Below are 14,857 nucleotides of genomic sequence, written 5' to 3'. Positions count from 1 at the left end.
ACAAGGGAGAACCACAGTGGACACTGAGCGGTCGTCGCTGAGGCAAACAGGTCCACCTCCGCCTTGCCCAGGGTGGACCAAAGGAGTTCCACCACCTCTGGGTGGAGACGCCACTCGCCCGGCGGAAGCCTGTTCCGGGACAGGAAATCGGCCACCTGGTTCGCAGACCCCGGAACATAGGCGGCTCGGATACTGGCGAAGTGGGAGGCAGCCCACGTGAGGAGACGAGTCGTCACCCGCAAGAGACGAGCCGACCGCGTCCCTCCCAGGTGGTTGATCTGGGAGACCACAGAGATGTTGTCGGAACGCACCAGAACATGGTGGCCGTGCAGCCTCGGTAGAAAATGCTGCAGTCCCAACTGGACAGCCATCAGCTCCAGGACATTGATATGTCCCAGCCGCCGAAGCAGAGACCAGACACCCTGCACGGTCAGACCGCGGCACGTTGCACCCCAGCCCACGGCGGAGGCATCTGTAAATACCACCCCCCGTCGGGACGGTAGAGAGCCCAGGGGCACCCCCTGGGTGATCCAAACCCTGCGCGCCCAAGGGGACAGAGACCGCAGGATGTGGGGCGGGACAACCAGCATGCGGCGGCGGTGCGCCGGTCGTGCAGGGTCCAAGCGCAGCCCAGCCAGCCACATCTGGGTAAGCAGACCCAGAGGAACCACAGTAGAAGCCGCTGTCAGCAACCCAGAAGTCGGAGGTGCATGAGGAGGGACAAGCGCCGGCACACACGCAGCCTCCCGAACGACGTGAGGACATCGTCCACCCGTCGAGGGGAGGGGCAGGCTGACATGGCCACAGAGTCCAAAGACACGCCCAGGAAAACCGTGGCCTGTGTCGGAACCAGGTTGCTCTTGGCGAGGTCGACACGAAAGCCAAGGCGTCCCACATGGTCCAGCACGTGGCGGGTGTCCCGAAGCACCGCCGTGCGACAAGAGGCACAAACTAGCCAGTCGTCCAGGTAGGGCAGAATCCTCAACCCCAGAGCCTGTAAGTGGGACAGAGCAGCTGCAGCCACGCGAGAGAACACACGAGGGGCCAGCGACAGACCGAAGGGAAGAACCCTGAATTGGTAATGGCGGCCTTCGAACATGAAGCGCAGGAACCGCCAGTGAGGACGAGCGATCGGTACATGAAAATAGGCCTTGCTGAGGTCGATGGAAATGAACCAATCGCCTGGAGCGATCGCCCGTAGCATCTCCGTGAGGCGCAGCATCCGAAACGGAATGCGCTTCAAAAAAAAAAACATTCAGGGCACGGAGGTCGAGAACCGGGCGCAGATCGCCGGTCCGTTTCGGAACAAGAAAATAACGGGAATAAAAACCCCCCGGATCCAGCCGGGGGTCCACAGGAACAACAGCGCCTTTGGCCAGAAGAGAGGAAACCTCCTGGCGCAGGGCATCAACCTCCGCCGGTGCAGACACCAGTGTCTCCCGGATGAGGCCTGAGGTGGGTGGACGGCGACGAAATTGAAGTCTGTAACCCCGGGCAAGAGTAGACAGCACCCAGGCGTCCCTGCAGTGCGCGGTCCAGAACTGGAGCTGCTCCGGGGTGAAAGAGCCCACCGTCCAAGCACTCGTGTCACCGACGATCCCCACGCCCTCTGGAGGGCCGGGAGGGGCGACGCCGAAACGACGAGGGAGCAGAAGAGCAGTCACGAGGACGGTCACCGCGCACGGCTGGAGGAGCTGCAGCCGGGCGGCGAGGCTCCACAAATGAGGAGGCCGCTGCGGCAGGACGCCGGCCGCGGCCAGGAGCGGTCGAAGACGAAGCACCGCATAACACAGGGCGACGATGGAGACCCGCTAACTGGCTCCGTGTCTGGGAAGCCAGGGCAGTACGTTCAAGTGCCTCCAGGGCCGCGGCACCGAACAACTCACCAGGGACCACCGGAATACCGCGCAGAACCCGCCGGCAGGTCTCGGTCAAAGGTGATTGTGCCAGCCACACCTGACGACGAGTCAAAGTCAGCGTAGAAAGCAGGCGACCAAGCTCGCGGGTCATCAAGGCAAAGGCCTGGAGAGACGCGTCCAGCAACCCGTGAGTAGGGGTGTCAGCTGGCGCAGCATCCAGGGAGGCCGCCAGACCCAGTAGTAAGTGGGACAGGGAATTCCCTAGCCGGCCCATCCGAGCCCCAGTATCATACGCCCGACAGAGCAGGTCGTCAGTGACTCGGCACTGAGGACGCGGGCACCGGACATCAGGCCGTAAAGCCTCATCAGGGGCCACAATGAGGGAAGCCACCGCTGGTTCCACAGATGGCATCCGACCCAGACCGTAGCGAGGGGCCTCGTGCATCGCCGCCAGAGCACGGCCGTCGGACGACAAACGTGAGAACGCCCTCGAGTCCGTCCAGCAGGAATCTAACTCCTGGATGTATTCCGCCGACGGAGGGACAACAAAGGAGGAGGAACCACCCTGCCGACGGAAGAAAGCGCTAGAGGGTCCCGGCCGAGGAGGGGGAACATCCAGCTGGAGTCGAGCCAACGCGGCGCGCACAGCGGAAGCCGCAGACGCATCACCTTCGACCCGCGAACCAGCGGAGGAGTGGGACTCGCAGCCAGAGTCAGAAGCCCCGACGCTGGCGACAAAGTCATCACGGAACAGCGAGTCGGAAGCCGCCACCGAGAGAACGTCTGCAGCGGAGTCGAGGAAGAACGCTTCCGGGACGGTAGCCGCACGGGAGGCACCTCCGCAGGTCCAGGAGACGCGTCCCTCAGAGCGCGTTCGACTGCTTCCACACGATCAGCCCGCACCGCCAGGGGTAAAACGCTGCAGTCAGGGCAGGCGTCCGCGGTCAGACCCGCCCGGAGGTGTTCCAGACCCAAACAGGGGGGGCACAAGTCATGCCCGTCAGCATGAGGCATGGGGGCATGGCAGTCCCCGCAACAAAAGGATGCCAACATGACCGAGCCGGTCCAGCAGGGTATCAAAGGCGAGAGCAGCCGAGACCCAGAAGATAGAAAACACCAGCCGACTCACGACAGAGAACGTCACCGAGCGGAGGATGGAGGGAGTAGAAGCGTCCACGCGCAGCAGGAACGGCAGGAGCCACGGGCAGAGAACGCCACTGGGTCTCACAGTAAAGACGCGTCCGGGCCAGGAAACAACGGCGCCAGGAAGTGACGGCGGCGCGAGCCCACGGCCGAAACGCCACCGGGCGAGAGCCGCGAACGGCGGAAGCCGGCAGCAGGTACGTCCAAGCACGCCGGTTCAATCTGGAAAAGAAAACAAACCAGAGGAAAAGCCACAAAGGCAAGTGGCGGCAGGCGCACGCCGCAGCGGAAAACTACCCACGCAGCTCCTGGAGGGTGAGACACGCTCACAACTCCAACGTGAATGTCACGAGCTACAGGCAGCAGGTAGAGCAAAGAGAACTCAACACGTAGTGGAGAGAAATAGTTACCACGCACACGAGCGAGAAGAAGTTGGGACAGAGCTCTTGGTGCCACGTGACTTTATACCCTCACGTGGGGTCACCAGGAGGTCACAGGTGACTTTGTTGTCATTAATTCTCGAACTATGCATGCGCATAAAGGATCATCCAGTGCTTGAAGCACCGCCTCTGGCGGTCAGGAGGGATGAAATAGAACTGCATCCAATGCTCTGGGTGAGCACTCCAAAATCATCAGACACAACCAGTCAAGCGACCTGGCCTGTCAAAACAGCATCAATGAATTTACTATCCTGTCTTAATTCAAAAGAAAACATTCAATTACAAATCCTCAATTCATCTGATCAACATATGCATATGCAATTCATAAGAGAAAGTTATAAAACATTTCCATAATTTCCATAAATTCATCACGATTCATAGTTGTACAACTTCACTGTGAATACATAGTTTCATTCATCTCAGTTCAATTCATTTAGTTCAATTCATGAGTACTCATATTTTATATTGAGAATCAACAAAAATAGAAATAGTTTACAACCATTTTTACAACCTTAATGTAAACAAACAATTGACTTAACCTGACGCCCGCTCCAGCTGCATCAATAAAAAACAAACAGATTCACTCACCAGTTCACGCTGCACTAATCGCGCTGATTTAATTTTCCCGGCTTCCGGTGATGAACGGCAATCTAATAAAATGCCTTTCGTCAGTAAACCGGCACAAGAGGATTAATATTTCGCGCCTGCAAGTCAAAAGCCTACCTGCTGCAGCGGTACACAGCCGAGCTTCCCCACGAATGCATCTCTCATTGGCGTTTTGACACGCCTTTCAAAGTGAACGTGACACGTCACTGCAGTTACGCAGTGCAAGGGGAACCGGCAGATTTAAAGAGACAGCGCAGAATTTCAGCTGGGTTACATTAAGTTTAAACTTGTACATGCATTTTATTTGGGGTTTAAAGGAGAAAAAAATCATGTGTTACGTACAGATCACAACAATAGCTGTTTCTTTGTTATTGTGGGAGGGGGCTGTTTTTTGAATTTTGGAAATTTTCCACTGGTCTCAGTCTAGTTGTTTTTGTCTAAGCTTGATATTACTTGTTCATTGTGGTTATCATGGTATCACTTAAATGCCAATAATAAAATAATGATCCCATTTATTCATAAAGGTTGAACAAATCCTCATTCATTTTAAAACTGGATCTTTTTGTTTTTAGTCACATTATTTTTTAAATAGAAAAATGAAATTAATTCAGAAATCAAATGTATGCACCACATAAGCTGAGTAAAAAGGAGGTGAGAACACAGGAATTTCTTTTACCCAGTCCTTTTCCAGCACAATGTTCGTTTTATTGTGTCTATCTATACAACTCGTGCTTATGTTCATATAGATAGATAGATGGATGGATGGATGGATGGATGGATGGATGGATGGATGGATGGATGGATGGATGGATGGATGGATGGATCGATCGATCGATAGATAGATGGATAGATGGATAGATAGATAGTGTCATGGTTTAACCTGCTTCTTCTCTCTCCAACCACCAGAGGGAGCACTCGCCTGAGTTCTAACCTCATCCACCTGTCTTCACCTGGACATTTATCCTCAGCTGTTTCCCATTTGCTCATCAGCCCACCTGTATTTAGTTATGCCGCTCTCCTGAACTCACTGTGGAGAAGATCTTCGTTCAACAACTGAACAGGAGGTCGGAGCTTGTGCTGAGGGGTTTTCGTGCGGAGTGTTTTGTGTTTTGGCAATTGAGAGGAGAGTTGCGTTAGTAAGGTTGGTGGACGGTGAAATTACTGGGGAGGAGGTTTGGTGTGGTTCACCAGCCGACGGCCTGTATAGGCCCGGTATATTGGTGTGCTTGCCGAGCTTCTTCTACAGGTGTTTGGGGTGGCGTTGTGAGTTTTTACTTCTGTCTTCTACTTTTGCCGATGCGTATTGATGTTTGGGGTAATGTCTACAAGTGCAGGAAATCTTGACTCTGATAAACTTCAACTGTCTGGGAAGCGAGATAGGTCTGCTTTTTCTTTGGAAAAAGACGAAGGTAGGGAAGTGAAGATGGTTAAGTCTGTTGTAGAGCTAAAAGTCGTGATAAGACTGAAGGAGCAGTCTGGAGAGGGGTTCAGAGCCATGAACCCTCTGAAGATAGCAGATTCGCTAAAATGTGTTGGGGCTAATGTGAAGGCTCAAATTGTTCCGAGTGGAGCCCTGTTGGTGTTTTGTTCAACTACGGATCAACTTTCTAAAGCAAAGAAAATCACTAAGATTTGTGGGAAAAAAGTGGAGGTGTCAGTGTCGGAGCGGAGAGATGTGGTGAAAGGTGTCATTTATAATGTGTGTGCAGATGTGTCAGAAAAGGAAATTGCAGACAATATCATGGGTGGGGAAGTAGTGGAAGTGAAGCGATTCAGAGCTCGTGATGGTGGTAATCCTAATGCCCCAGTATTACTTTCTTTTTCGGGAAAAAACCTCCCTATAAGAGTTTTTCTTGGTTGTATCTCGTACCAAGTCAGACCTTATGTTAGACCCCCCTTGAGGTGCTTTAAGTGTCAACGCTTTGGACATGCGGCTGTTGCCTGTAGAGGGGACCGGTGTTGTGCAAAGTGTGGGGGTGATCGTGATATTTCCAGTTGTGAAATGACAGCTTTAAAATGCTGCAATTGTGGGGGGTGTCATATGGCGTCGTCGAGGGAGTGTGAATTTTTTGTCAAAGCCAAACGGGTTCAAGATGTCAAAGAGCAGCTTAACATATCATATGCAGAAGCAGTTAAACGGATTAAAGTGGGTAACCCTCCCAGTACTCCAATGAACACATCTGCTCACAGGGACTTCTCTTCTGAAAGTTCACCTATAACAATTGTGGGTTCCAATAGAATGGTGGTTCACACAGAGTCCTTGTTGGCATTCATAGTTGATGTTATGTACGGAACGCGTGGGAAAACGTCTAGGTCTGATATAATAAAGTTTGTGGCTGAGTCTGCTAATAGATTTTTGGGATTTAAGAATTTTGCTCCTCAATCTCTTCATGAGTTCATGAGGACAAGCCAGGTGAGCCAGTCTGAGAGAGAAGTTGACATGGAAGACACTTATGATTTGGATGATGGGGCACTTATTGAAGATGTGGATGATGTTTGAGTTGATGCTTATGTTCTCCATTTTGCAATGGAATGCTAGGAGCCTTATTGCTAACGGGCAAGAGTTCAAGCGGTTTATTAGGGATTTTTCACCAGCACCGGATTTTTTATGTGTACAAGAGACGTGGTTGCACCCTGTTCTAGATTTTGTCATTCCAGGATATGATTGCATACGCCAAGATAGAATGGATAAGGTTGGAGGGGGGTGTGCTACATTTGTGAGGCATGGTATTCAATTCAAGATCTGTAAATGGGAAGGAACGCTTGAGTGTGTGATTTTGGAGGTTTGGTGTAATGAGGAAAAAATGTACTTGATTAATTGTTATAATCCAAATAAACCATTACTATTGGAAGAGCTAGAAAATATCCTCAGTAAAACGGAAAAATCTGTGGTGTGGGTGGGGGATTTTAATGCACACAACCCCTTGTGGGGGAGTTGCAGAAGAGATTTCAATGGGTCAATACTGGAGGAATTTATGGATCATTCCGATCTGGTACTCCTAAACACCACTGTTCCAACTCGAGTTGATATCAGGTCAAATAAGGAATCGTGTCTCGATCTGACGTTCTCTTCACCGGGCTTGGCGAGAATTGGAGAGTGGGAAGTGATGCGTGGAAATCTGCTAGGAAGTGATCATTTCCCTGTTCTGAGCAGATTTGGACGGTCTCTGGTGGTGGATGCTGGGGAACGGCTTCAAAGGTTTAATTTTTCACGGGCTAACTGGAAGGATTTTGCGAACGGGACAGCTGCAGGTTTGGGTCAAATTAACAGTGAAGGCACAATTGATGAGATGTGGGAATCATTAGTTTGTCTGATTCTGGGTGTGGCTTCTAGAACTATTCCTGTTAGGGGTACTCCAAGGAATCGTGTTATTGTCCCTTGGTGGAATGAAAAGTGTGATGCGGTGATCAAAAGAAGACAGATTGTTTTTAGGAAAGTTCGGAAATTTCCAACCCTTGACAATGTTATTGAATTTAAGAAGTGTAGGGCTTTGGCCAGGAAAGTAATTAAAACTGAAAAGAAAACTTATTGGAGACAGTTTTGTAGTACGTTGGGACCTGAGACTCCTGTGGTACAGCTCTGGAGAAAAATACATAGAATGGCTGGAAAAACTCTGTCGCTGACAATACCAGTATTGAGTGATGGGCAACGAGAAGCAGTTCACAATAAAGATAAAGCTGAGATGTTTGTTCGGGTTTTCAAGGATATTCACGATTCTGTGGGGGTGGGACAAGATGTTCTGGAGTCAAGACGAACTTTGCTGGAAGATGGTGTCAGTTCTGTAGGAGATTTAGTCTCGAATGTTTCGTATAACTTGTATTTTCTATGAGAGAACTGGAGGATGCGATTCGTGTAGGGGCAAATACTGCACCTGGTCAGGATAGAATTAATTATCAAATGTTGAAACATTTGGATGAAGGGACAAAACACGAGCTATTGGTTTTGTTTAACTATATATGGGAGGCAGGAAAGTTACCAGAGTCCTGGAAACGTGCCAGTGTGGTACCCATACTGAAACCTGGTAAAGATCCCTCCTCTCCTTCGTCATATAGACCCATTGCTCTAACATCTGTTGTATGCAAAGTAATGGAAAGGATGGTGACTAACAGGCTGGTGTTTTATTTGGAAGATAGTAGATTTTTCGTCAACTTTCAAAATGGCTTCAGGAAAGGACGAAGTACAATAGATTCAATTGCAGTGTTGGATAGAGATGTTAGGCAGGCTATGATAAATAAGGAAGCTGTGATTGCTGTGTTCTTGGATATTGAGAGGGCCTATGATCGCCTGTGGAGGGGGGGGTTGTTAATGAAACTACGTAAAGCTGGTGTTCATGGCAGAATGTTTTCTTGGATTGAAGATTTCCTGAGTGGGAGATCTATACAGGTTAGGGTGGGGAATGTATTGTCCAGTAAAGTGGATATAGACAATGGTACTCCCCAAGGTGCAGTTATTAGTCCTGTACTTTTCAATATAATGATAAATGATATATTTACAAATATTGATAACTCTTTTGGCAAATCTCTGTTTGCCGATGATGGTGCCATCTGGAAGCGTGGAAGGAATATTGCTCATCTTTTTTTACAGACACAGAAGGCATTAGACTCTGTTGTTTGCTGGGCTGACCAGTGGGGGTTTAAGGTTTCCAGCGAAAAAAGCAAATTTATAATTTTTGGTTTTAAAAGGAAGATTCCTCCCATGAATCTTAAAATGTATGGACATGTGATTGAGAGGGTCAAAGTCTTCAAGTTTCTCGGACTATGGTTTGACGAACGGTTGACATGGAAAACGCATATTGAAAAAATTGTGATTAAATGTGAAAAAGTTATTAATGTTATGAGAAGCCTGTCTGGTAGCGATTGGGGGGCAGAAAAATATACTCTGCAGTTAATTTACAGAGCCATGATCAGGTCTGTTTTGGATTATGGCTGTCAAGTGTTTGGAGCTGCTGCTAAGACCCTTCTTCTTAACTTGGACAGAATTCAAGCAAAAGCCTTGAGAATTTGCTGTGGGGCATTTAGAACAACGTCGATTCCAGCTCTGTTGGTTGAGATGGAGGAGTTACCTTTGCAGCTGCGAAGGTTGAAACTGGGGGTGCACTACTGGGTTAGGGTGGCAGGGTACAGTGGCGATTTGGCTGCAAAAGGCCTTCTTGTTGACTGTTGGGAGTTTGAGGGCGTCCATAAGAAAGTTCATTTTATGACACATGTAGCACAAGTTGTAGAATCTATGCAGTTACAAAGTGATTCTCTGGTTGGACTGGTGTGGCCTCCAATGCCTCCGTGGTGCCTGCCAGAACCGGATGTAAATATGGATCTACTAGGAATGGATAAAGGGATTGCGTGTCAACAATTAAGATTGTATCTTCGTGAAAACAGGGAGGCAGTTAAAATATTTACTGATGGGTCAAAGGAGAGTGGGTCACAAAAAACTGGGTTTGGGGTTTTTGTTGATGGGTTGCAGGTCAGTTTGTGCATCAGAGTGACAAACTGTCTATCTGTATTCACTGTTGAGCTTTTAGCAATATTATGGGCTTTGGACTGGGTAACAGATAATATTCATCCACGTATACTCATATGCTCTGACTCATCAGCTGCCTTGATGGTCATTCAACACAGGGATTCGGAAACTCGCCCTGATTTGATTTATTCTCTTTTGCAGTGTCTCCACAAGGTAGAGAGTTTGGGATGTACAGTTCGGTTCATCTGGGTTCCGGCACATGTTGGGATCACTGGCAATGAGACTGCGGATGCTCTGGCCAAGGGGTCACTTGCTAAAGATAATCCTGATGTAATAGTTCCTTTAGGGAAACAGGAATGCTTTAGTATTTGCAAAAAACATCTAGATAGACAGTGGCAGGAAAAATGGGACAAGGAGCAGCGAGGATGACTGCTATATTCCTGTCAGAAGTCAGTGAAAGTCAGCCGACCAGCTCCATACTCTTGCCGTAAAGATGAGGTAGTCGTCAGCAGAATACGACTGGGACACTGTGGAGTGGCTGAATACTTATTTAATATTAACAAACATGACAGTGGCCTTTGTGAATGTGGAGAGTGAGAATCTATTTCTCATGTCATTTTTAATTGCAGTAAGTATTGGGTGGAAAGGAGGCGTTTTTATAACAGACTCGGTGATTTTAACATTTCCACTTTTTCATTTCAATCTGAGTTGCCGTTGTGCGTTACTGATTTGTTGGTTAGAAAAGCACTCCTGCATTTTCTCCGTCAGACTGGTTTATATTTTAGGATTTAGTTAAATTTTACTGAAAACCTGTGGGGGGCAGCATTACACACATCAGTGTACAGCCTGCCGGAACTTATTGGAAGAAGAAGAAGAACTCACTGTGAAGTCTTGATCTTTCTGCATTCTGTCTAAGTGTTCTCTCCTGGCCTGTTTCTCTGTGTCCTGACCTTTGCCTGCCTCCTTGACTGTTCTGACCGTCCCTGTGTTTGACCCAAGCCTGTTTTTTGACCACGCCTTGTCTGATCCTGTTTCTGAATTAAATCCTTGATTGCACATGGATCCACACGCCTCTGCCTCTTCGTCACAGATAGATAGATAGATAACTTAATTAATCCCCTAGGGCCAATTCAGTTAAAACAGCTCTCCAGCAAGGACAGATAAAACATGACAATAAAAGGCAAGACAAAACACACAACAACACAAAACAGTGCATGAAACAGTAAATAAATAGTTTAAAATGAATTAGTTAAAAGATAACTGTGGAACAGGTTCTACCCTAGGGCCGGGTGTAGCCAATCTGATTTAAAAGTTTTATAGCACTAGGGATAAAAGATGTTGTGTACCTGTTTGTTTTCCTGGATGGGACAATAAAACGACGGCCAGACGGTAACATTGAGAAACTGGAGGACAGGATGTGTTCGTTTGTTTGAATAATGGTCTTTGCTCTCTGTACCACCTGCCTCTCCCACAGAGAGTTCAGACTCTTCTGTTGAATGCCTGTGATCCTAGAGCAGACTTTAACAATCTTATTAAGTCTGTTTCTGTCTTTGATAGACAAGCCACCAAACCAACAGACAAAAGAAAACATTAAAAGGCTCTCGATAAAAGACTGATAAAACATGCTTAAGATTTTGTTACAGACTTTAAAAGAGGCCAGCCGTCTTAGTAGGTAGGTTCTTTGTTGGCATAATTTCACTAAGGATTCTATGTTTGTGTCAAATTTTAGGGTGGAGTCAAACACAGTCCCTAAATATTTATAGTTTCCAACAATTTCAACTTCCTGTCCGTTAATGGAGCTTGCTTGTGGTTTCACTTTGGTTCTTCTAAAGTCAATGATGAGTTCTTTTGTTTTCTCCACATTCAAATATAAAAAAATTCCATCACACCAGTTTACAAAGTCTGACATGGCACTGCCATGGTCCAGCTCAGGTTCTTGTAGGAGGGTCCGGAGTGCTGTGTCATCAGAGAACTTCACCAAGTAGCTGCCCTCTCTGTGACCTGCAACTGTTAGTATAGAGGATAAAAAGGAGTGGCGATGGAACACAGCCTTGTGGAGAGCCTGTGTTTGAGACCACGACATCTGATAGGGCTCCATTCACAAAGACCTGCTGTTTTCAATCTTTTAAGAAATGTAAAAGCAAGAGTAAAAGTTGATCAGGTAAGTTAAAATCAGTGGCTAGCCATTAGATTAAAATGTGTGGTTGCATTTTGTTAAAAGCTGATGAAAAATCAGCAAATAAAAGTCTTGCATAGGATTTGGTTTTTCTAAATGTTTGTAAATACTGTCAAGAATAAAAAGTTTTGCATCATCTACCCCTTTGCGAGCTTGATAAGCGAACTGCAGGGGGTCTAGTTTTCCAAGCACCGAAGGCAGTATTTCCCCTTTTAATAATTTTTTCAAAAACTTTCATAACAAGCGATGTAAGTGCAATAGGCCTAAACTCATTTAATAGTCTGGGATTTTTTGTTTTTGGGATTAGAATTATTGTTGATTTTTTTCCAACATGAGGGAATCTGACTTTTGTTTACACACAGCTGGAACAGTGTGGAAAAGACTCAGTGTGCGCCCACAGATCGCATCGGGGCAAGGCGCCTTCTTTATGTTGGCTCTTTGTAACAGAGCTGTGACCTGGTCTTTGTCCATCACAAAGTCATTGAGTGGTGTGAGGAAGGATTTTAGTGCTGTGATGTTTTGCATAAAATCATGACTTTCAAACCGAGTAAAAAAGGTATTAAAAGCATTGGGTAATTCTGAGTCTAAAACACCTTGAACAGTGACATATTGCTTTGCTTCTTCAGTTTGCTTGTTAATGGAGGCTATAGTTTTGAGTCCCTGCCAGACTGCTCTGATATTACCCCCATCTAAACTGTGTTTCAATTTTTCCTTTGTACTTTAATTTGGCTTTTTCTATTTCCCTTTTCACTTCTTTGGAGATTGCCTTTTTTTCAAGAGGGTTGCCTGTAAAATGTGGCCTTTTCTTTTCATTGATGGCCATTTTAAGTTCCTTTGTAATCCATGGTTTGTTGTTTGAATAAGCAACAACTTTTTTGAAGGTATATTAAGATCCACGCAAAAGGAAATGTAGGACGAAAACAGTGTCACAGAGTTCATCAATATTATCCCAACTCTCATAAAATCAGTCCCAATCAGTGAGATCAAAGCAGGCCTGGAGAGAGGCAATATTATCTTCTGACCAGATTTTTACGCTCCTCTGTGGACCTCAATTCTGCATCTGAACAGGTCATGGGTGAGAGGAAGTACCCTGCTCTTCATCTTTCTGGCACAGATACTGGAGAGACATTTGGGCTAGAATATGCAGAACCAGAAACCCGTCCAGTGCCGCTCAACTGGGACAAGCACAAATCCAGGTCCGCGCCCACTGAGACTCCACATCCTCTGTCCAGCCCACTCACTCCAAGGCCGGAGCTTCCTCCTCCTATGCCGGAGACTCCAGCCAGGATCTTTCAGTTCTGCTCTCAGCTGTCTGACTCTCCAGTTGAAGATCAAACTGTGCAACCACAAACCAAAATAGGTAGATATTTATACCAGCAAAAACTCTTCAAATAATTCCCAAATAGCGAATCTCCTGTTTGTTCAGAGAAGAAAACATGATTTTTTGCTTTGTTTGGTGTTTTTCTTGTCCCTTATATGCAATATTGGGTCATGTTGTGACTCTTAACTTGTTTGTTTTTTTGTTTGTTTGTTTTAGAAGGTGCAGCTCCGTCACCATTCCCCCTTCTATCTACACCATCTTCTGCATGTACTGGACCCATAAAGACTGGAGGGAGAGTCTGCGCTGACCTGCCCCCATGAATGAGGTCATTGATCGCCCCCTCACGAAGCACCGGGGACAAAAGGACATGCTGAAGCTAGTGTACCAGGACTATGCTGCTCTGGTTCAAAGCTACTGCCGGGACCCAAACAGCTTGCTCCACCCTGTGACAAGACACATCAAACTCCTGAGGTTAGGGACTGCAGATGGAAACTAGCTGTCTAGCTATAATCTGGTGCAGAACATCTCTGTTTGTTTTAAACTTAATGAATCTGTACACTGTCCCTTCAAATAAAGACTAAACCTAAACCGGAACACGACCACATCCCTGAACACCAGCCCAGAAAAGCTCCAGGACCGACAAAGGCTGTGGGATTCTCTCACATCAGGAATTGAAACCACCAGTGTCCCAGTTGTGCAGATGTCTGATCATATCACTATTCCACCTCCACCGGCTCAGGCTCCCACCACAACTCTGACCCATGAAACTGTTGAAAAAAACGTCCAAAACATCCTAGAGAAGCAGCAGCAGCACGAACAACTGGACGCACAAAAAAGCCCCAAACTAAAAAGTGCCTTTCCTGTGGCCAGCCCAAATCCAGATATGAGAATGATGGTTCCTCCCTCCACTTTTTCTATCAGCAATGACCTGTCATGGTACTTTTATTGCCCTACAAAAGTCTTTCAAACATAAAATGCAGAGGGCCTGACAAACCCCAAAATGGCGTTTGAATATTTTTTGAAGACAGAATTTTTCCAGCGGGAACTTGAGGGAACACAGAAGAGGACGGAGGAGAAAAAAAACAACTGAAAGGAAACAAACAGAAACTGCTGTACCTGCTGGGCGCAAGTGCTTATTCTGCAAGCTGTCTCTGAAACAAGGACCAGACAGCCCTCAAATCCACACCAACTTCCCAGGCGTGGTAGGGAAGTACATCTACTGCCCTGGTAAAGTTTTCTCCCTCCATAGAGGGATGAGAATGGGAGATGTCCTGGAGCAGCCTTAAGGGTTCAACATTTTACAAATTAGAGAGGCAGCGATAGGAGGAAGAAAGGAAAAAATGAAGAGAAAAATTGGCTTATCTTCTCATGTCTAAATATTATGTATGTATGTATGTATATATACATGTCTTTATAACTGTATTAAGCAATACATGTACTTATGTATATTAAAAAAATAACATTTTACATGTAGTTGTCATTTTTTAACGGATAAAATAAATAGGTGGTTTCATTCATAAAGAACTGCCAATAAAACTCATAATGTAAAAGAGCAAAAATGAAGCTTTCAAATATATAAATATTGATGATCTATTAAGATTAATCTGTAAATAGCGCAAGAATTGTGGCTTCTACTGCTATAGATAATGCATTGATGTCAAATGAACGGCTTGTAAAAATATCAGTGATGTGTTCATGAGTGTACGATCAGTGTTTTACTTTGCCTCTGTGCTAAAATCCGTATAACAGCTTGTAAATGCTTGTCACCCATATAGGAAGTACCACTGGGTTCCAAAAAGGCCAAAGTCCCATTGACTTACATTGAGAAACAGACAGTTATTTCTCAGTCATTTT

At 46.5% G+C, this 14,857-nt stretch overlaps 1 long non-coding RNA gene and 1 pseudogene across 1 annotated transcript; one reads left to right on the top strand and one right to left on the bottom strand.

Annotated features, from left to right (window-relative positions):
- Positions 1-616: 616 nt before the first annotated feature.
- Positions 617-2,873, bottom strand: LOC112141490 (annotated as a pseudogene).
- Positions 2,874-12,635: 9,762 nt separating this feature from the next.
- LOC118600142 lies at positions 12,636-14,470 on the top strand. Its single transcript, XR_004949703.1, has 2 exons — positions 12,636-13,042; positions 13,220-14,470. It is a non-coding gene; the product is annotated as an uncharacterized LOC118600142 (long non-coding RNA).
- Positions 14,471-14,857: the final 387 nt, after the last annotated feature.

The sequence above is a fragment of the Oryzias melastigma genome, linkage group LG18, assembly GCF_002922805.2.
Source record: "Oryzias melastigma strain HK-1 linkage group LG18, ASM292280v2, whole genome shotgun sequence".
Classification (NCBI taxonomy): domain Eukaryota; kingdom Metazoa; phylum Chordata; class Actinopteri; order Beloniformes; family Adrianichthyidae; genus Oryzias; species Oryzias melastigma.
The sequence above is the reverse complement of the archived record's forward strand: the minus strand, read 5'-3'. Positions and strand labels throughout refer to the sequence as shown.